General features: G+C 42.1%; 1 protein-coding gene across 2 annotated transcripts in view; it reads right to left on the bottom strand.

The window, feature by feature from the left end:
- The window catches only part of CDH13 (cadherin 13), a 980233-nt gene that overhangs the window by 700511 nt on the left and 255559 nt on the right, over nt 1–24163 (bottom strand). The gene's annotated exons all lie outside the window — the stretch shown is intronic.

The following is a 24163-nucleotide window of genomic DNA, read 5'->3' on the forward strand; positions in this document are numbered from 1 at the left end:
GATAAAGATTTCGTTGTAGTTCAGTGAGGGAAAAGGATGGCCTTCTTAATGAATGATTTAGAGGAACTAGGAAAAAATCGGAGAAGGCAATGGCACCCCACTTCAGTACTCCTGCCTGGAAAATCCCACGGACGGAGGAGTCTGATGGGCTGCAGTCCATGGGGTTGCCACGAGTCAGACACGACTGAGCGACTTCACTTTCACTTTTCACTTTCATGCATTGGAGAAGGAAATGGCAACCCACTCCAGTGTTCTTGCCTGGAGAATCCCAGGGACGGGGGAGCCTGGTGGGCTGCTGTTTATGGGGTCGCACAGAGTCGGACACGACTGAAGCGACTCAGCAGCAGCAGGGAAAAAAATAAATCTTGATCCCTACCTCACACTATACATAAAGTTAATTTGAGATAAAAATTAATCATGAGAGCTAAAGAAATCAAGAATTTAGGAGACATAGTAGAGAATGTTCATAACCTTGGGGCATGCAAAATTTTCTTAACTAAGACACAAAAAGTAGCAAGAGAAATAAATTAATATTCTCCATTAAAATATAGAACATACCAAAAGACACCAATAAGAAAGAAAAAGACAAGTCATAGACTAAGGGAAGCTCACAATACATATGACAAAGACTTAAATTCATAACATAAAAAGAACTCCTTAAATTACTATCAAGGGAAGTCCCTTTTAAATTAAACTGGACAGCACCAGTTTGGATACAAGCAGTTGAGACTGGAACTCAGTGAAGGAGCCAGAACAGAAAATACACATACCATATAAGAGACACAGCATACTGGGTGGAAAATTAAAGGAAGGAAAAGTGGGAAAAAAAAAACCATGGTGAGATGTGAAAAAAGGAGAACTGGGTTTATTCATGCAAAGAAAATGAGTCTGGTGCCCGAAGGGCATTTAAGAATAATCAGGTTTAATATTATATGGTGAATCAATATAATCTCTGAATACAACTTTCTAGAATTCAATAAAGTATGCTATCCATACAGGGCTTTATGTACAATTTTGCAAAAGTACAAATGGGAGGCTATCTGCTATGTGTGGATTGTAGAATATGAAATGATAATGAGGCTAAACAGAAGCATGATCTTGGAGCTAGAGGTGTCTACTGGTGTGTGAGCTCCATGCCTCAAATTTCTTAGATATCACAGAGCATTCACAAGGCATGGAATGGAGGTCTGAACCAATATTATTTACATTTTATAAGATGTGAGAGCCCACGTGATTGGTTCTCTTCCATGAAGCTCCTTGAGAGCAAAGTATGTAACAGGAGCTCAAAAATATTGCATGGAAAATGAATGAATGAATGAGTGAATGAACATGTTCAGGAATGAAGTTTAGGCATTTTGCTCACCTTGATCAGTTTTCAGAGTTTCAGTCACCGTTTTACCTCTTATTTTGCTGGTGTCTTTTCATTTGTCCATTTTTCTATCATTTACCAGAAGCTCCCAGTCATATGCCTGCTGCATTGTCCATCCACAAAGCAACATTTCAGCCCAAATGTGCATCTTCTCCATTTGGGAGATGAGTTGCACTATAGCATACAGCGATTCAAATGCATTTGCAAAATAATTATTCCTCTTTCATACACGAGGCCTGTTATCTGAATAAATGTTTTCCTAATAAAGCTTGCAGCTGGGTTGAGTTTGAGAAATACAACAATTAGGAGTCATGGGACAGGAGCTCAAAAAAGGGTTCCCTTTTAACACCAGCATTTGCTTCCTACATCCCTGATGAGGGGGAATGGGGCCTGTGTGTGACTGCCAACACAGCGCTGATTGCTAATCAAGTGGCCATGGTATGTGGGAGCAAAAGAAAATCAGAAAACAAACGTAGATGCTGATTAGTTTTCCACAAACATCTCGAAAGATGTGTGAAGCTAAGCTAATGTGTAAGCCAGCTAAGGTGAGACAAGTAAGAAGAATCCAGCCAAACACACCTTAGTCAAACCTGGAATTAAAAAAGAAACTATGGACCAGGGGACTGCAAAATCAGATGAACCCATGGAGTAAAATGTTGATAATAGTAACAGTCACAGTTACAACTGTTAAAGTTTGTAGCCAGCTTTACCCCTGAGCCAGTAAAATGATGCTTCACTAGCTCATTCTAGGGGGAAGGCAATGGCGCCCCACTCCATTACTCTTGCCTGGAAAATCCTATGGACGGAGGAGCCTGGTAGTCTGCAGTCCATGGGGTCGCAAAGAGTCAGACACGACTGAGCAACTAAACAACAACATGACCTTTATGGGACTGTTCATCTTTCTCTTTTGGTGGCACCCAGAGGCATCCTAGAGATAGCTTATCCCAGCTTATGAGAACTAACTATACACAATTTTTCCCAAATCCACATTCAGTGATGTCATGTTGGTACCCAGTTCGGACTTGAGTCATGGTGGGAGTATTTATACCAAGGAAATAGGCAAAATCTTCAAATTACATTTTTTTTCCAGAGTGCCAGTTGTCAAATATATAGTAACACCTTGCTTGATATATTTTTAATGTTATTATTTTATTTCTGCACATTTTTATTATTAAGTGCATTAAATTCAAAATGAAAGCACATCATTACTGTAGAAAACAATATGGTTTACCACATTGAAGGTACCCTTAAAGATAGGGGGACATAAATAGAAGAAACCCTTAAAGATAATTTCCAGTGGAAACAAAACAATGTTAGGACAATCTTAACTGGATAATGGTATTGCAAAATAATAATCTTGAGGTTTACTTCATCTTCTGAAAAAAAGGATATTAGCAAGTGTGGAGAGGTATTAAATATTCTCAGAAACCATGGTTGGATCTTCTACTTGAGCTAAGAGAATTGATAGAGGCAAATTGCTATGATGCATCTGATAGAGGATAGGCAGTCTGTGGAGCTACTTAATATCTTGACCACTGCTTTCTAAAACCATTTAACCGAAGGGAAAGCTGCCAGTGTCTTGCCCCAATCCCACAGGCCCCACCCCATTTTACTGGGCTCCAGACAACTTCCAATGGGGAGTAAATACACTCAACTAAAGGGAATTGTTTTATCAATGTCCCTTTTCCTCTTTTCTCAGGTGGAATAATTCCAAGGCATATCTTCTATGCTATTTCCAGAATTTTCCTATGGGATCTACTTTAGTTACCTGCCACTTAATAGAGTGGCTTAATATTCTACCCTACATGGACTCTTTCCCTTCTCCTATGTCCTGTCCATTTCTGGAGCCCTCCGTCCCTACATAAGAAAGTACTGGCATTCACATCTTTGTCTCTTCTTGAGGACGCCAATTAAGATACACACACACTCATGGCATCTCAGGTGTTCCCGCTGGATGAGGCTTTGGACAGCCGTGTCCTCACAGAAGGCCAACACTGATGTGGACCATCTGATGTTGACTTTGAGTCACCCGCAGATTTTCCATACTTCACTCTGTAGAATGCTCAATATGGAAATTACCTCATTATCTCTTTTAAGGCTGGCGAAGACCATTGATATTTGAGAGGGGTAATCTAAAAGAAACATTGATTATTTAATCCTCTCAGTTCACTGAGTTCTATTCCCAAATCAAGTCTGATCACCAGGAAGCTTAGTTCTCTGTGGGAAAACATTCACCTTATCATCATTCCTTTTCATGTCTTTACTGAGGTAAGATATACAAAGCAACCAGGCAAAGAATATTTTTACACCTCTGGCAAAGCAGTTGTTAGAAAAAGCTATTCCTTGTGTACTCAGAGTCCTTTTCAGCAAAAGCTCTTACAATACATTCCTACCAAAAATAAATGATGAGAGGAAAACTTTTTCTCTTCTCATTAATTGGCATGCTTCTTAAAAAAAAAAAACAAACAATGAGAACTATTTAAGCCAACACATTTCCATTTTTTCCAAGGTTATGTGGAAACTCAAAGCAAATTTGGTACTAAATTTTAGCAATTATATTCCATTGTTGTTCTTCCATATTATTGTTTGTTTTTTTAAACACATGAAAAGATGCTCAACATCACTCATTATTAGAGAAATGCAAATCAAAACCACAGTGAGGTACCATTACACGCCAGTCAGGATGGCTGCTATCCAAAAGTCTACAAGCAATAAATGCTGGAGAGGGTGTGGAGAAAAGGGAACCCTTTTACACTGTTGGTGGGAATGCAAACTAGTACAGCCACTATGGAAAACAGTGTGGAGATTCCTTAAAAAACTGGAAATAGAACTGCCATATGACCCAGCAATACCACTTCGGGGCATACACACTGAGGAAACCAGATCTGAAAGAGACACATGCACCCCAATGTTCATCGCAGCACTGTTTATAATAGCCAGGACATGGAAGCAACCTAGATGCCCATCAGCAGATGAATGGATAAGGAAGCTGTGGTACATATACACCATGGAATATTACTCAGCCATTAAAAAAATTCATTTGAATCAGTTCTAATGAGATGGATGAAACTGGAGCCCATTATACAGAGTGAAGTAAGCCAGAAAGATAAGAACATTACAGCATACTAACACATATATATGGAATTTAGAAAGATGGTAACGATAACCCTATATGCAAAACAGAAAAAGAGACACAGAAATACAGAACAGACTTTTGAACTCTGTGGGAGAAGGTGAGGGTGGGATGTTTCGAAAGAACAGCATGTATATTATCTATGGTGAAACAGATCACCAGCCCAGGTGGGATGCATGAGACAAGTGCTCGGGCCTGGTGCACTGGGAGGACCCAGAGGAATCGGGTGGAGAGGGAGGTGGGAGGGGGGATCGGGATGGGGAATACATGTAACTCTATGGCTGATTCATATCAATGTATGACAAAACCCACTGAAATTTTGTGAAGTAATTAGCCTCCAGCTAATAAAAAAAAAACAAAAAACATTTACCTTTATTGCAATCGTACTATAATAAACTATTTAAAAACCAAAATCTTTACAAATAATGCTGGGGGATATGATCAATGGGTAAACAACATTAAACCCATAAGCCATGAAAATGCTGTCTTCACTACAATATTGCTTTATAAAGGAACAAGTAGATGTTATTAAGTTTTCACTCAAGATCAACTGCATTTGGTTGATAGCAAAAACAAAGTTCCTGCACATTTACAGATAGCACATAAAGGATCAACAGGTAACTTCCATGATCACTGGCTTACAAAGATATATACATTTATTCAGTCACAAATTATCTGTCTCTACTATGTGCCAGGTACCATATTAGGGTTGGCAATAGCTCTCTGAGAAAAGAGATGCCAACCCTTTTCTCATGGAATTTGTAATTCAGCTAGATTTTGTGTGGTGTGCGTGTCTGTGAAAATACCCTCAATTAAAGACTGCCTAACCTGCCCACCAGTGAAAAGTAAAACAGCAACAAAGGGAAAGTAGGAAAGAACTTTGGAAATATGACTGTGAATATTTATGTAAATGGGTCTTGATATCTCTGAGGCTAGAACATTGCATGAGTCATGGCTTGCATTATAGTTGCTCCAGAAAAAAACAAAACAACACAAAACTGGGAAGCAATATAATGTGTGTGGCCACCCTATCAGCAGGGAACAGGCATTTATGGGTTTAGTTTAATAGCCGTTATTATTTTTATTTTCTTAACAAAACAGAATTGAGAACTCTGTGGTTGCCATTGTTTAATGGTACATGAGGTCTGAACACCACCCCATGGCATCATTTTGGAGATGCTGTGTTAAAGTCACGGCATAGAGACCCTGATGAGGGGGCATCTCCAAAGGGTAAATCAATGGACCCTGTCCCCCCCCCACACATCTATCCCTGCCCTCAATCCACACCAGTATGACCGCTTGTGTGGATAATACCCATAAGTACAGCTGATTATATCTAGTCTCAGAGTGCAAGTCCAAATCGCTTTGTTTGCAGACTTTTAGGACAGGAATTTCTTCATAGGAACTTTATGGCCTATAGATGTAGTTCTCAAAGTAAGGTCCTGGAAGAGCAGCCTCGCTAATTGAAAACTCAGTATGTGTGTAAATTATTGGACCTCATTTCCAACCTTCTGAGTTGAAAACTCTGAAGGTGGGACTTAATGTTTTGATGAACCATACAGGTGATACTGATGTACAAATTTGAGAACTACTGGCCTGAGAACCAGAGTTTTCTGAATTATTTTTCCCATTTAGCCCCCTTTAAGTTTCTGCTTTAACCACACAGTGCTAGAAAAACACGTTGGGGAGCAGCATTTATCCAAACAGCAAAGACGTCTTGAGACTAAAGGAACTTTACACGAATAGTTGTGAGCTATTTTATCGCACAACTGAAAACAGGCCCCCAGAGCCATTTAATGCAGCCATCCTAAAGGTTCACACAACCCCCTCACTCAAAAGTGACATTCATAAAAAAGACAGAAGAAAAAAAAGTTGATCATACAACACATGGATATGACAATTAAATTTAAATGCTAACTCTTGGCTTCATTTATGCTTCTACTGAGTCATGGTGCCCACACATTGTGTGGACCCAGTACGTTAATTGATAATAGCTCAGCCCACCATTTCAGCCTACCAAATTATTTTTGATTCCTGAATCTGTTATCAAAAGTGTCAGGACTTCCCTGGAGGTACAGTAGATAGGAAACAGCCTGCCAGTGCAGGAGACATGGGTTTGATCCACAAGCTGCAGAGCAAGTAAAGCCTGTGCTCCGCAACTTCTCTAGTCTCCTGGAGAACGTCCATGCTCTAGAGCCCATGAGCCTGCGCACCGCAACTACTGAAGCCTGCATGCTCTAGGGCCCAGGAACCACAGCGACTGAGCCGGCACTCTGCAGCTGCTGAAGCCGTGTGCCTAGAGCCCGTGCTCTGCAACAGGAGAAGCCACTGCAATGAGAAGCCCGTGCACCTCAAAACTGTCATCCTCTATCTTAATGGAGAAGTTCATAGAAAAAGTAAGGATTTTCCCTTATAGAAGTGAAGTGAAGTGAAAGTCGCTCAGTTGTGTCTGACTCCTTGTGACCCTATGGACTATAGAGTCCAGGCAATTCTCCAGGCCAGAACACTGAAGTGTGTAGCCATTCCCTTTTCCAGGAGATCTTCCCAACTCTAGGATCAAACCCAGGTCTCCTGCATTGCAGGCAGATTCTTTACCAGCTGAGCCACCAGGAACGCCCTATAGATTAGCTAGAAATAGCTAAACACACTTTACTCTTGAAAAACACTTTCTTTATTTCTTTAGAAATTATTGCCTGAAAATTACACATTATAAAATGGGGCTAAGATGCCCAGTTAAGTTAAATTTGAATTTCAGATAATTAAGAAAATTTTTATATGCCCTATGGTCTTGACCACTAACGTTGAATGCTTTCCTTGAAAACGTGTTTCAAACAGTAAGTCCAAGTCTGTCCTCATGCAAAGCTTCTATATTCCTCCTAATAATTGAAGTGATTTTTTTCCCACAAGTTAGTATGGAATCTATCAGGGGCTCGATCATGGCCCCTTTTTATTCTGTAGGTGTTTTCTGAGCCAGGCTCTGTACTAGATACAGAGTAGGTGGAAAAGGGCTCCCTATTCCATGGCTGTCTTAATTTCCACAGCAAAGAAACCCTGGAAGTCCATTTCTTGCTTCCCTACTGCTTACAGACCTACCATACTTCTGTTTATGCTCAGAGTACCAAGGGTAGAATGGCTGAACTATTTTGCTAAGCCTTGTGCAGGTTTAAATCTTTCCCAGAGCAGATGTGTGTGTTTAGCACTGGAAAAGAGAATTCTCTGTATTTACTAGTAGAGGTAATCTTTTTTTTTCCTGTTTATTAGCAGACGTTGCAAAATAAAAATTGATATTATTTTCTAGTTACCTTCAATTACATAAAGAGAAAATGCTACGAGGGGTAGTCAGATAACTGAGATTAGCTACACCTTTTAGCTAAGGAGGTGAGTGCAACCTAAGTGAGGGTGAAAGCCGGTTTCTTGGGCCAAGTCACATGTACGATTACCTAATCATAACAATCTCTTTAGGATTATCCCCCAGATGATTAGAGAAGAAGGTGCCTTTTTGTTTGGAATTCGCTTCAGTGGCCCATTCACCTTCTTCAGAATAGAAACTGAACAAGTTTGTGAGTACCAGCAAAAGCTACTGTGTACCACGTTATCCTGTGGAGAAATGATAAAGTGAAAGTGAACACTGATCAGTCATGTCCTATTCTTTGCGACCCCATGGACTGTACAGTCTATGGAATTCTCCAAGTCAGAACACTGGAGTGGGTAGCCATTCCCTTCTCCAGAGGATCTTCCCAACCCAGGGATCAACCCAGGTCTCCCGCATTGCAGGCAGATTCTTTACCAGCTGAGCCACAAAGGAAGCCCAGAAATGATAAAGCCAGAGGTCTAATAGCAGAGTCTGCAGGTAAAGGTAAGTTTGAAGCCTCAGAATTTTAATATAACTTGGGAATAGGAGTGATTTATGTCCTCTTGGATAGGTCATCATTTCCCAAAAAGGAGATAGATGGAGGAAGAGGTTTAATTCTCACTGCCCTTCTTACCTAGGGTGAACTTGGACATTGGTTTATTTAGGCATCTCCAAAGCTTCACAGCATTAATTTTAAGTGCTCAGTTTAAAATGATATATTTAGGGGCATAATTGCTCAAAATCCTAAAAACATCTTAACATGTTTATTAAATGATAATTACAAACTTATTGCAAAGATAGCTGATGGGGAACTCTTAGATTATGACTCTGAAGAGTTTTCTAATATTAACAAATTATTTATAAAATAAGAATATATATAAATTGGACATGTGAAAAGGAGATATATCTCTTTGACATTCTTGTACAGACTAGAGTTACATCAAAGTAAAATGTAAAACACCCAAATGTGATCCATATTTAACATACCTGTGTTTAATATAATGCACATAAAGTGCTTAGAAAAGTACCTGGTGCATTGTGAGTGGCTGTTGAATGTTAGCTATTGATCTATTATAGTACTTAAAAGACAGGGTGCCAGCCAGACGCAGAAGAGAACATGCTGTGTGATTCCATTTACATAAAGCACAAAACAGGCAAACTAATTCCTGCTATTAAAAGTCAGAAGAGTGCTACCCTGGTGAACAGTGACAGGGAGGGTGCAGGGGGCCTCTAGGGGCTGGTCAAGCTGTTCTCCAACTGGGTGCTAGTCACATGGGTGAGTGTTCGGTTTGTGAACTGAACACAAAAATTCATTAAGCTGTAGATGTGTGACTTCTACACCTTTCTATATGCAGGTTACAATTCAGTGAACAGTTAAAAACACAGAGTGTCAATCTGATTCAAATGATAACATATACCTTTCTTGAGGGTGATCCAATAATTTTAAAAGTACATATAATGTTTCCTAAAATGGATAATGAATGCCACCCAAACAACTAGAAATCAGAAATCTGCAAGAGAGAAAGTGCCTTGCAAACACAGAACTTGATGCTTGTTGTACGAGTAGCGTTCACACGGGAGGGATCTAGTAAGACTGTTCTTCCCACTCTAGTGTCAGAAACACAGAGGCCTGATCAATGCAGGAAGAGTAGACACACAATCAGAAGACGATAAGTTGTTTCAGTTAATCTCATAAACACAGTGTTTATCCCAATGTCTAATCTTTTCAGTGATTTCTGTTAAATACCAGATATAGTAAAAAGTGTAATCTCTCTATAAATCCTCCATTGCTTCAGGATTTAAAAACAATAAAGATTTTCAACTATTCCAATCTGTGATCTACTGATACTTGGGGGGTTTTCAGAAAACCTGTAAAACTCTCATCTTGAATAATTCTTATTTATGTAGGAAGACGACACTAATTCTCAAGAGAAATGCAAATAAAAACAACAGTGAAATAGTTCATGTTCCCCAAAAGATGGGAAAATATTGAATAAAGTTGATAGTATCCAGAGCTGATGAGGGTATGCGGAAAAGAACACTTTCACATGTTCTTGGTAGCAATATAAATTGGTATGACATTTGGGAAGGCAACTTGGTAGCTTCTGCCAAACTTTTAACTGGGTCTGCCTTTAATCCAACCATACCACTTCTAGAATTCAATCCTACATTCAGTGGCTCTGTATGAAGAGATGCCATTTTTGCAATGCTTAAACCAGAGTGAAAAAACCAGATGCAATCTGGAGGTCCATCAGTAGCTGAGTGGTCAAATAAATGAATGTACAGTGATAAGAAATAATATGTGGTCATCAAAAAGCCTTAGTAGACCCCCCCCCCATATACAGAGACTGCGAATGAAAAAAATGACAGAAAAGTATGATCATACTAATGGTATGATCACATTTACTTAAAAGAAAACTAGTTGACCCTTGAACAATGCAGGTTTGACTTGTGTTCAAACTGTGTTCAAAATAGTTACCACCAAGCTCTCCCAAACTGCAGATTCATCAGAAAAATAAATGATTGATGTTTCTTTAAGCCACTGGGTTTATAGTAGCTTGCTATACAATTATAAGCGGACACAAAAACAAAAACAAATCAAAGTAGAGCTTCTTATTTTAGTCACTAACGGACTGGTCACTAATGGGCAGCTTAGTCGCTAATCTTAGACACTAATGGACAGCTCTTCGCCAACATAGCTGAAGAGGTCTCTGGTCTCGTTGGACTCTTCCTGTCCATGCCTCAGACTGCTCAGGGAGGTCGAGTAAACTGACTACAAAGATGGAAAGCAGCAGAGGTAGAATTTCTACCATGCTTGTCAACCTCCAAAGTCTGTGTGCCTAAAGAGCTGAGAGATTTTGCCCCCACCCTCTAGTTATCCAGTGCAGACTCAATCAAGCCCAAAGCCACAGATGAGCTTTATAACATAGGGGAGAAAGTGAAGACAGTATTTCTAAGGATGTTTTGGGGTTTCAAAGTACAGGAAGGAAATTTAGCAAAGTTGGGAGCTAATAGGGAAGGACAAATCTGACTCTATATTGGATCTGTTTCTTTTACTTTAACCTCTGAATTCTATTGCTTTTGCTACAAGGTAATCACTAAAGGGATGGTGTCCATAAATTTAAGTTATACATAATGGACCATATCTGGGAACCCTGTCTCCAGCATAATGAATATTAAGCTAATATACCTTCATTCAGTTCACAAGAAACCTCTGGACCAGGCTCACCTGTGAATGGCTACAGAAAGGAAGAAAGAGAACATCCCCTCTGGAGTCTAACCAGAACCAGATTCTCACCTCCTCCCCTTCTAGTATGAAAGAAGCCAGAGTTCCAACTCAGAGAAGATGGTTCTTTAGGACACTCCATCTGCTAGCTTTCTATTCCTTGGGCCAACAATTCATCTCTCATTTTATTTATGTGTCATGCAATGAGCAGTACAAGCTTGGATTTGGTAACAGAAAGGCTGAGAGTGGGTCAGGGTGAGGCTTATTATCCAAGTCTGTGTCCTCGGTCGGGTCCTCTAAAGTTTCAGGGAAGTAGGAACCAGGTGTGGAAGTGTTTTAATACTTTTAAAGGCTTTGTGTAGGGATTAGCAAACTACAGTCTGCTGGCCAAATCTGACTCAACCGCCTTTCTTTGTAAATAAAGTTTTATGGGCACATGGCCACACTCATTCATTTATGTATTATCTTGTACTATAATAGCATAGAGTTGAACAGTCATACTATAGACCATATGGCCTAAAGTCTAAAATATTTATTTATGTGACCATTCACAGAAAGTTAGCAACCCCTGTCCTACTGGAATTTATCCACTTATGCAAATAAAGCTTTAAATGCTAATTACAATGTCGTTTTAATTTTTTTTTTAACTGTTGTCTGGAATTATACCAACTCTCCTGCTGGTTATCCTTTGTCGATCAGAGGCTCTGGTTGGCAGATCTGTAAGTCTTTGTTGAATTTTTTAAAATGGGAAAACTCATTATTACCTAGCAAAAGGACTTTGTAGACAGAATGTTCCAACAGATGGATTCCATGGAGAAAACAGAAAAAAAAATAAAAAGTAAGACAGGCCCTTGGTGGTAGAAGGCTGAGAGACACTGAATCAGGAAGAGTGTATTACTGAAGTGACAGGTGGAGAGATACTAAGGATAGACATTGGTTTGTCTTAAGCAGAGGATATAAACTTTAGGTCTGTGGGCCAGATCTGGCACTCTGATGTGTTTTGTTTCCTTTAATACGAGTCAATATTTAAATATAGTGTCTACATGCTGGCAAGCAGTTCAGGTTAGCTGTTCCAACACCCATTCCTAACTTCCTTCTCCCTGACTGCTTCTACCACAATGGCTGAATAGGTAATACTCTCCCAGCTTCCTGTGTAGCTAAGGTGACCCCACGACCTGTTCCAGCCGATGAGATTTAAGCAGAAGTCTGTTAGGAGTTTCCAGGGCAAGTGTTGGCTTTCCTGCTAAATGGCTGACACTGCCTTCCCCCACTTCTTCCTTCCTTGCATAGGTACTTAAAACTAATTTCCAGCTTTTCTGATAAATGGGTAGATCCAGCAACACTGAGTCTACTCTTTACCTGGCAATTATTTTGAGGAACAGTGGAGCAAACCCCAAACTTTAAGCACCGGCTGTGGATGCTCTGGGTGGCCTGAATTGCTCTGGGGTATTGCTCCAACTTTCTGTCACGTCCCTGTTTGATAACTAGCTCAGGAGCTGCTGGGAGTTGCTGAGAGATGACAGGGGCAGCCACCCAGAGGGCTAGGCTCTCTGCTGATCCTGCCCTTCCTCTTCCCCAAAAGAGGAATCTTGCAGCACGGTCCACACTGCATGGGAAAGAAAGCTCAGATCTCTTAAGATGGTTAAAAGATGAGAAATAGAGACTGCAAAAACCACCCTCTTGAATAATCAGAGTATTATTCTTACATGGTTCTAAAGTCTCAGGGGAACTTTTTTAAAGGAAAAAGGGATGTCTATATATATATATATTTTTTTTTTTTTCAAGCATGTGTCAATGAATGTCTCCAAAGTGCTTTAAAAACAAGAATTACCAGCTTTAACGAGGGGGTAATAACAGCCCTAAGAACATCTGAGACAGTTCGTCCTTAATAAAATTCTAAATGTTAGCTGGTTCCATTACTCAAAGCTTTCACTCGGCACACACGTTATTTATTATATCATTATGCATGCTGAGAAGCGCCAGCCACGGTGACTTAGGAGAGGCGGTGCTATTGTACAGGAAACCTCACATTCCATATTGATAACGGTAACTCACCCGCTTTCCTAGTGCTCTCGAATTTATCTTAAAAGCTCTAAAAGTAGGTAGATGGTGGCTTTTCTTAAGGTGCTGGAATAACCTCAGGACCCACCTGACACACAGGATGGGATGTAATGGCTCCAACTAACAAAGTGAACATCACAAATGCACAGCCGCTGAGAAAAAGTCAGACCACAACAACCAGAGAAAATATTCTGCTCTGACTTTTTTATACTGAAACCGTTGGATTACCAGATGGATCTTATCCAAATACTAAACTTCTTTCTGTTTTTAAATAATTTTGACTTTTATCAGTTCGGAAGAGGGGATTGGTGAGAAGCAACCACTTAAAAAGTGAGTCCTTGATCCCTATTTTCTGTTTTGCTAAACTTGAGTTTTTCGATTCGCATTATCATCTTCTTACAGAAAAATTGTATATAACTAGTTCTCTGGGAAATACCTCATTGAATGGGTCTTCCTCCATCAACTTTGGTTGAATATAAGAAACTGATTCATGATTCATTTGCCTATTAACAGTTCTCGGAAATTCTGGGAAGCCAGTTGCCAGATACATGCAAACCTGAATCCAAGGAACAGGATACACTGTTTTTGGAACCTAAATTATGTTATCCCATGATCATCTGCAGAGGGGAAAGGGTTGGAAACTCCAGATCAACAATCTCCATCTCCAACCCGGGAATTTTCTCGTTATCTTTTACTACAACAAATAATCATTTCAAATGCAACTAATAAAGACTATTGTGTATATCAAAGAACAGGCAGCAGCAAAGTAGAAGGAAATAAAACAAATATTTACCAAGCACCTACCCTCTCTACGCGGCAGGCTGTGTTCCACAGTTTCATATGATTTCTCTTAATGAACTATCACTGCTGGCCGGCTTTGTAGGTTTTCAAAACCGAAGACATGGAGTCTCAGGAAAGTAAAAGGACTTACTCCAGGTCAGAGGGTAGCAACTCAAACTGTGGTTTGTCTGATGCCCCACTTGAACATCTATGGCCTCAAAGGACATTTGAGGGCAGGCCGGCGCTCTAACCCTACGACCTGACTAAGAGTTGGCCTTTGCCCGAAACCTTCCAGAGAGAGAGAGGCTTCGCTCTTCAAACTGGAGCTGGAAACTTTCTCGCCTGGCTTTCTTTCTTTATAAAGCCTCAGCAACAAGAGTAACAATAACTATTCTCATGTACTAAAGCCTTTCTTTAAGCCAAACAGGGTTCCAAGTGCACTGCATACACTGGTCCTTACACTCACTTCATTGATTCACTGATTAACTCATTCATGCAACAAGGGTTCACTGAACTCTCACCTGTGCCAGATACTGGAGAGTGTGGGGGATCCTCATAAGACAGACATTACTATCCTCTTTTCACACATAAGAAAACAGAAGCTCAAAAAGATAAACCTCAAGCTATACAGGAAGTGATTCAACAAAGAGGTTTTCTTATCCTTGAGGGCTGTGGTTAGACTAATCCCACAGCCTCTCTTAGGCTTGGTCAGTGGAATGTGTGCTGGAGTCAGGTTCACCATGAGGATCATAAAATCCTCATGGGCAGTTCTCTTGAGAGCAAGAAATGAGCTTCTACTTGCTAAACTCCTGAATTTTGGAGGTCTGAATATAACAGCATGCGTTATCTTGTTAATACATACAGGTGGCAAAGAGTCGACCATAACCAAAGCGACTTAGCACACACGCATGCAGCAGAAGGGAAGGTCAAAGTTTTGATCCAAATATGCAAGATTCTCATCCTCTCTTATCCCTTCAGAGGATGAGATAGTTGGAGGGCATCAATGACAGACATTAGTTTGAGCAAGCTCTGGGAGTTGGTGATAGACAGGGAAGCCTGGCGTGCTGCAGTCCATGGGGTCGCAAAGAGGCGGACATAACTGAGTGACTGAACTGAACTGTATGATTCTGGAGCCTGGGTTCAAAAATAGGGGGCAAAACTGCTCACATTTGCTCCTCTAACTTGCATACACTGATCTGAGTTCTACATTCTGGAGGGTGAGAGAACATTTCCATCTCTCCTTCTCTAATGCAGTTCTTCAGAGATTTGAATTCTGTTTTCATGCACCTTCCTTGCCTTTCCTGGTTCTTTATATGACATAGTTGTTCAACCAGATAAAATCTAGTTTGCCAGTGGCCTCTTTAAAGTATGAGGTAGAAAAGCTATAGAGAAAAATCAATGAAACTAATAGCTGGTTCTCTGAAAAGATCAAGACTGACAATTTTTTAGTTACACTTACCAAGAAAAGGGAGAAGACACAGATCACCAAATTAAGAAATAGATGTGGAAAAGGCATTCGGTAAAATCAGCATTTGATAAAAACTCTCAAAACACTTGAGATAGCAACAACTTCTTCAACATGGTAGAGAATATATGCAAAGAAAGCTGCATCTGACATCATACGGAGGGAAATGAAGGCTTAATAGACCGAAAGCTTTCTCCCTGAGATCAGGTACAGGGCAGTGATGTCTACTTCCACCACTTTTATTCAATATTACATTGGAGGTTTTAGCCAGTGCAAATGCGGGAAGGAGGGTGGGGAGAAACAAAGAGATAAAAAGAAATGTATAAGCTAGAAAATGGGTCCTAATGCTCCCTGAGGTTTCTGACCAACCAGCACGGTCCACAGGGGCAGCGTCTCAGAGATTCAGCCTTGCCTGCCCAGCACCCCTCTTCCCCCCATGGGGAATTCCTCCCCCAGCCCCCAGCCCAGACTCTCAGTCCATGTGAACAGACAGGATGACTCTATTCCTGGTGCAGGAGGGAAGGTCTGACCTTGGCCCAGGTTAGGATTACCAGTTTATTTGGTCTAGTTTAGTCACATACCTGATTCATGGAGGTCATGAGACAATGCCTGAACCATGCTAATAAAAGTGAATTTTATCCTGGATTCTTGTTTGAGCTATCGGGAAATATATAGCCTCTCTCCACTGGAGTTGCTGTGAAGATAGAACTTGAGCCTGGAGCTACAGGAAGCTCTCTTGACTGTTAAAAAATATGGGGAGAATGGAGCCAGTGTAGAAGAAAACAAAGCAAAGAGATGAAGATAAAGTCCTGGTGACAGGTGTTGTCTGAGCTTATGTACCCAGCCTGAAGCCAGGACTGTTCACAGACTTCTCACATACATCAGCCATGAAATACCTTTTTGCTTCAGCCAATATTAACTGAGCTTCTGGCATTTGCAAGGGGGAAAACCCTGACTAATATGGGGGTTGTGGCAGCCTCCCTACTGTGATTTCAATATTAGCCTCGCCATCATGCTCTTAGAATCCGCAACTCTGATAAGTCCCCCATTTGAATCTAAGTCCTAGTAGAACCAGGACTATCTATGTTTCATTTTACAGCACAACAGTATATCTCCAGTGCCTAGCACACACTAGGTATTCTATTAATATTTGCTGAATGAAGAGAAATTCATGGTAGAGTGTTGGGCAGATGGATGAATGCTGACAAATGGATAAATCTGGTCTGAATTTTACGAGGGTTTCAGTTCAGCTTCATTGGCCTTTAATTTCCAGGACTTATCTTCCTTACCTTTTAAAAATGTTCACCATGCCCATTTCCTACTTACTCACACCTCTATTCTCCTCAATGTCTCAAAAATTACAGAAACTATTGCTGAGATTGTAAACCACTATTTTCTCGCTATCTTCTGTGAGAAATGATTCATCTAGTCTTATAGATGTGAATGTGCTTAAATCAATAGGATGTACTTTTATCATCTTTTCAAATATCTTGGACTCCAATTTTCTCCTATTTGTATTTTTCAACCCTTTTACGGGGTGATGATTATTTTCTTTGACCATAAAAAATGGAGGTAAATGAGTCTGTGTGGTTCTGGTTTTACCCTGCCATCCTTCACCAGGGCACCATCTGCCCAACAGCAGGTCAGTCCAGTCACCTTGACAAACTTCTTCACACTATCCTTGGCTTATTTTGAAACTTGTTGTGATTGGGAAGCTCTCAGCACTCGTACCAATGTTATGGGTTATGACCCTCACCGACACCCAGGGTCTTGCACATGTGTGTGCTTGGTCGCTCAGTCATGTCTGGCTCTCTGTGACCCCCTGGACTGTATCCCGCCAGGCTCCTCTGTCCATGGGATTTTCCAGCAAGAATGCTGGAGTGGGTTGCCATTTCCTGCTCTGGGGGATCTTACTGACCCAGGGATTGAACCCGCATCTCTTGTGTCTCTGACACTGGCAGGCAGATTCTTGACCACTTGTGGCAACTCGGAAACCCATATGTCTTCTATACGCTCTCTTTTAAATTGAGTTTACTAGAAACGTCCATATTTTGCCACAATGCGTCTCCTTGGATATATTTCCGCCTCTCTCTTTCTCTCTTTTCTCACTCATTTTTCCTGTTTCTTTGGTGACATAGCCAGGATTTCCCTTTTAAGAATATTTCTTTTGTTACTGTGCTGTGTGTTAGTGTATCTGGTTTTTAAAAATGTCTATTTTCTCTGAATGTGACTTGATATATTCTTTCCCCAAGGGCACCTGCCTACCTTAGCTCTGTGCACCCTTCTCTTAGACTCTCCCACACGCGACCAGCAACGTCCCAGGTTTCCATTGCCCCATGGACCACACAGTGCCCACTGGCCCCTTCTGGGCAGTTATGGTGGCCACTGCCTCCCTCCCATGTGTGAGCATCTGTCTTCATTCACCCTCTGATGAGAGCAGAGACATTCAGCCTTCCTTCCTCACTGACCCCACTCCCCATGAGTTACCATTTAATGTCATACCAGTTTGAAGACAAAGGCTGACGCTTATGCCTGCCTCTCTATATTTATCAGTGATCACTTTTACAGTGAGCAGCTGTGTGACTGTGGAGTTTCCCCTTTCTCTTGTCTTTGAATAGTTCCACATATTTCCATCTGCTACACATTAACGTGAAGTATGGTAAATTTAATTCTGTTTTAGGAAAACCCAAATGTGTCACATGAAAATGCAGAAATATAAATTCTACATATTCTATAACCATCTCCTAATGGGGGAAATTCTTCAGATCTTCTACTTTATTAATTCATAACCATAAGTAAGATGTATGACAATTAAACAACTCAACAGACATAAAGATGCTGATACACTGAGCATGCTGCTGGGCTCTCTGCGCATCTATCACCGTGCTAACCACAGCTCTGCTTGCTTCTGAATCTTTTACATGTGGATCTCTTACCTACGACTCCGGAGCCCCTCAGAGCCCGAGAATTAATTTACTTCTGCATCCTCTGCTGCATCCCGAATGTGGTGATGTACATGGAAAGTGACAAATAAATGCTCACTCCATGGAACTGACCTTTGGACTGTATGTAAAATCAATAGGATGAAAAGGAACTCACTGTCTGGAGGCATTTAAACATCATCAGCTCCACAGAAACATTTGATATATTAAATATGAATTATTTTAAACTATTAATTAAAACAGAGCCCAAAAGACTTCTGCTCAGAAATGCTTTGAACATTTCTTAGAGTCCTTTAAGGCCCAGACTGCCTTTCCTTCGTGCTATGATTCAGACAGGTCTTCAGGAAAGTTAATTGGCATCGAGAAGCTGTGATGTATCAGAGCCCCTCTGATGATCTCCTGTGCTAAGAAATCAAGAGCAGTGAAACGTGCCCATTTTTTTTAGAGTGTGTGTGTCAGGAGGCACCTCAAAGTGCCGCAGACATAAGGGATGATCCAAGGGAAAAGGCAGCTTTACAAGGAGCTCGCCAGGCACCCTTTCCTGAAGCAACGTGGCACCCCAGAGCACAGCTCCTCCACCTACCTGGCCAGCCCCTCCAGCTGAGGAGCGTGCTTTAGATGCTCCACACTCTCCAGGCCTGCTGTCCACCCAGGCACTCTGAGATTTTTCATCAGTGACTGCCTTTCCCCCCAGGTCTCTGTATTTCAGCAGAGAACAAACGATCCCTGTATATCACTTTGACAAGTTTGTAAAGCACTCTGCCGTCTTCGGGCAGGAAGCTGCTAAAGAATGATGCCCTTGTTACGGTTTACAAAACTATTTTCAAACTGTGCTGCTTTGGCCCTTGGAGTCAAGTTCAAAAATAGAAGCCTGTAAAACTTACCCGGAGAACCACTGTCACAAAAAGACATTCTCCCCATAATTGGAGGGCACGCTTTAGTCTGTTACATTAGGCTGCTCCGGTATTAAATCTATATCCTAAGACTGCCTTAATTGACCATAAAAAGGACAATTGAAAACACAGGATTTGATCACTGCACATACAACACTAGTGCTATAACTACCAAATTAGGCCATTTTGCGGAAAGCACCCGGGCCTGAGTTCTGTTTAAGCTGTCTCAGGGTTACATTTCATCATCCAATTTCAAAAAGGCAACAGGATATTAAGTTGATTAGGATTCAGGGAAAGTTTAGACCGTTGCACATCCTGCAAATTTAGCATTTGTCTCCATCCATCCTCCCTGATGAGGGTGGGGGAGGGAGGGAAAGAAAGACATTGACACGTTTTCTGAGGATTAAAATTGTACTTGCCTGATGCTCACAGTGACACCTTTAAGTGTCACTGGATTTAATGATGTTATAAATAATGAGTTAAACAAATTTGGAGAGTCTGATTAATGAACTCAGGGACCATTTTGTAATGGAGAACACTGATGCCTAAATGAAGCGTGTAACTTCCACATTCTCAGATCTCTCATGAGTTGTGGATTCCAGGACAGCTGTGCCCTCTCCCCGCCCCACACTGAGAATCAGAATGCAACGGTGCCTGCACCAGTTCTGACCAATCTTCAAGAAAGGATAACATGCCTTTAAAAATCGTCACAACTTCAGTTTCCTTGCTCTGCTACTTTTTGGAACTAGTTTCATTTGTTGATGAAATCAGCCTTGCTAATTACTGGTAGGTGACTGGGTTATTTTAGAGAGAAAATTATTGGTAGGTATCACGGCTAAGACACCTGCAGGTGGCTGAGTTGAAATAAATGACCAATTTCACTACTTACTAGTTTTGCAACAGTGGATAATCTGCTTTGAATGACTGATCCTTACCATTTTGTAGGGAGCACACAGTTAGTACTCTGCATATGCCATGCATTTTTATTAGCAATAAGCGGGCCATGGTGGTGGACTGCAGGGGGTGGTACACATTGTACCGAGTAGAAGCTTGCTCCAGAATCTAATCAAGCTTCTGGCAAAAGCCTGCCAAGTCACTGGTAGCAAGGAGGTGCTGGCTAGAGTTCTCTTTTCATTTCTCAAAGCTTCTTTTCTCGGCATTGCATTCCTGTCTTTGTCCCACCAATGTCACTGCTCTTTTTTCTCTTCACTGACAATTTTTTTAGAGTAATTGTAGGTTCATAGTATAAATAACAGGAAGGCACAGAGATTTCCCATATACCTCCTGCCCCAACACAGGAATAGCTTTCCCTATTATCAACTTCCCCTACTAGAGGGGTATATTTGTACAACTGATGAACCTACCCTGACACTTCATCACCCAAAGTCCACAGTTTTCCATAAGGGTTCACTCTTGGTATTGTACATTCTATGGGTTTGGACAAATGTATAAGGAAATGGCAACCCACTCCAGTATTCTTGCCTAGGAAATCCCATGGACAGCAGAGCCTTGCAGGCTACAGTCCATGGGTCGCAAAAAAGTCGGACATGATTTTCCAACAGCAACAATAATGACATATATTCACCAACATAGTATCTTATAGAGTAGCTTCACTGCCCTGAAAATCCTCTCTCCTCTGCATTGCTCAACATTCTCTCCCCACAAACCCCTGGCATCCACTGTTCTCTTCACTGTCTCCAAAGCTTTGCCTCTTCAAGAATGCCGTTTTGTTGGAATGACACCTTACGTGTAGCCTTTTAAAATTGGCTTCTTTCACATAGCCATATGCATTTAAGTTTCCTCCATGTCTTTTCATGGCTTGATAATTCATTTCTTTTTTGTGCTGTATAGTATTCCATTGTCTGAATGGGCCACACATTATTTATCTACTCACCAACTTGCATGTGTGTGTGCCAAGTTGCTTTAGTCGCGTCTGACTCTTTGAAACCCTATGGACTGTAGCCCGCCAGGCGCCTCTGTCCATGGGATCCTTCAGGCAAGAATACTGGAGTGGGTTGCCATGCCCTCCTCCAAGGGATCTTCCGAACCCAGGGATCGAACCCCTGTCTCCTGAGGCTCCTGCATTGCAGGAAGATTCTTTACCGCTGAGCCACCAGGGAAGTCCCCATCACCAACTCACCACACATTATTTATCTACTCACCAAGGGCATCTTGGTTGCTTCTAAAATTTGGCAATCATGAATAAAGCTGCTATAAACATCCTTGTGCAGGTTTCTGTGTGGACAGGAGTTTTCAACTCCTTTGGGTAAATCCAAGGATTTGATTTTAATCAGATTCTGTGATTGCTGGGCTGTCTGATAAGACGGCAGGACAAGAGCCTGTTTAGGTTAACGGTTGCTCTTTCAATGCCGCGTCACCCTTAATTACCAGAGGGCTTTGGCCAAGGGTGCTCCGCCAGCTTCCACACAGTGCCTGAGCGAAAGAGAGGTATAAACACCCCAGGGTGCTGCTGCCCCTGGGGTGGGATAACTCTGAGCAAGCCTTGTGCCCTTCTCAGTGTTACCCCCAAGGATTCAGCTCCATTGGCACTATCCCCCACCACACGCCCGCGTTGGTTACTGTCTTAACAAGCCAAGCTTCCCTGCTAGTGACCTTCCCTTCCCTGCGTCAGCCCCTATTTCTCCACCTCTGTCTCCTTCATTTCCCCAATAAAGTAGGTGTCCAGAACCCCTGAAGGGTCTGCTCATGCGATGCCACAGTAAGACACTCCTCAGTGGTCCTTCCTCCTCGTCCACCCCTCGTTCGTCACACTAGCATATTTGTCAGGCTCAGTATCTCTACTCTAATTTACCTGCTCTCCCAGTCTGGGCGGTACTGTCACTTTTAGGACTGTTTCCCCATGACCGCCTCCTGGGCTTTACTCACAGGTGGCTCTGATGGAGAAGACCTAGATTCCCACCTTGTTCCCTCTATTACAGCCCTGGGTGGAAGGTCGGGGCTCAGAGCTGGGAAAGAGAAGGTTCTATGTGGGCACACGGTGTGGCTAGAAGATCCTCTGCACCTTCTGAGTTCAGTTCAGTTCAGTTCAGTTGCTCAGTCATGTCAGACTCTCTGCAACCCCATGGACTGCAGCACACTTCCCTGTCCATCACCAACTCCTGGAGCTTTCTCAAACTCGTGTCCATCGAGTCGGTGATGCCATCCATCGCTTCTTGGCCTTTTGGCTAAGATCAGGTGCATCTTCTGAAGGTCTGTATATTTCTGAAGAGCCAGCAGCACTCGCCTCCCAGAGCATCTCCCTACTGTCCGCTTCTCCCTCCCCCTATAGACCTACTTTCTGTCCTTTGCGGGGGTGGTGGATGGGGGGGGAGCTAAACTATAATTCACTCTGTATCAGTAAATATGTTTTAGCCTAAAGTCCATTTTTAAGTCTGCGTTCCATTTCTACTGCATTTTTATTTATTTATTTTGTATTAAACACACATTTAAAAAAAATAAACACATTTACTCAGAGAAACTCATTCATCAACTCAGATAATGGGCTTCCCCAGCCCCACCCCCAAATTCCTGCAATTGGAACAGGGATCAAACAGATTTTAAGATGCTGAGATGACAACATTTAGAGTCTCAGTTTAGGGGCACTGCTGTCCTCGGATGCAGAAATTGAAGATACAGATTATACTTGCTCTCTTCCTTCTGGGTGTCAGTGAAGTATATCCAGCTAGGAGTATTTTAATCAAACTATTTTATGTACTCCCTGTCTTTCATATTAATCACTCAACTACTTTAAGAACTGCTCTGACCTAGCAGAGGGTTTTACGCTAGATCAGAAGACCCTAGTTAACTGAGAAAATGTCAGCCTGTTTGCATTCGTTCATGCGTTAATTTCCTGGTTGTCTGAACTTCACTTGTGTCGTTGAGACCCATAAAGGCTTTAGAGTTGTGTAGGAAATTTTAATTTAGGTAGGCTCGAACTGGGGGCTTCAGTTATGGCAACCCCCCACCCTTGATGAGTTTATTAAATTGGCAAGAAAACAAGACAGACGTGTGAAAAGTGCTACATTAGCAGGAAGAGGCAGAGCTTGGGTGAGTCTCAAAGGAGGAGCACAGACAAGGAGACAGAGGAGGGAGAGGCTGGAGATTTGGAGGAGAAGAGGAAGGAAGAAAAGCTGCTCTCCCCGCTAGTAACCATGGTGATGGGAGGGCTCAGGAGAGGGCAGGAGCAGCTGTCAGATCAGAGCAGTGACGGCGGGGGTCTCTGAGGCCTGTGCAGAGAGGACAGGTCTGGACCACGGTCAAAGAGTAAATGACGAGCACCTCGGGTTCACCAGGGGTGTCTGGAAGCCCAGGTGGCTGGACAAGTCCAGAGCACTGGCCACAGTGAAGGCTCCGGGACATCAGCTGGTGGGCGCAGATTAAACACTTGATGGGGCCCCTAGGGAACTCGGCAGAAGTGAGGATTCCAGGCCAGGAGCCTGGATCTGAGGGTGATCCATGCCCTGCCGTTGAAGTTTGGCAGTGAGTGAGTGGTCATAGGAGGAAGATGAATGCCATGTCTACTGGGTGCTGTGTGTGTCACTGCTCCCCATGAAACCTCAGAACATCGCATCATCTGTTTAGGGGTCAGCGCATCTAGTCCTGACCAACAGCTTGTGGGGTGGGCACTGTCACTATCCCCATGTTACAGATGGAGACACAGAGTCAGAGGAGGAAGGATTTATTCAGGGCTGTACAGTAAGCAAGAGGCATCATCAAGGTTCAGATTTCAGCCTCTGCAGAGCCCTCTCCAGGTCAATCTGTCCTAAAAGAGGTGATGTCATGAACATCGAGGAGCCATTGCAGTTTTGTGGGGAGGGGAAAGGCGTGAGGAGAAGGATGTGACAAATGCAGGGGTCATGCTCAGCTGAACTGACAACTCTTTTCTTGAAGCTGCCATAGACTCCTGGTTTTCCTCTTCTGGCAGGAGTTTTTCACACAAACC

This window comes from Cervus canadensis, chromosome 18 (assembly GCF_019320065.1).
Source record: "Cervus canadensis isolate Bull #8, Minnesota chromosome 18, ASM1932006v1, whole genome shotgun sequence".
In the NCBI taxonomy this organism is placed as follows: domain Eukaryota; kingdom Metazoa; phylum Chordata; class Mammalia; order Artiodactyla; family Cervidae; genus Cervus; species Cervus canadensis.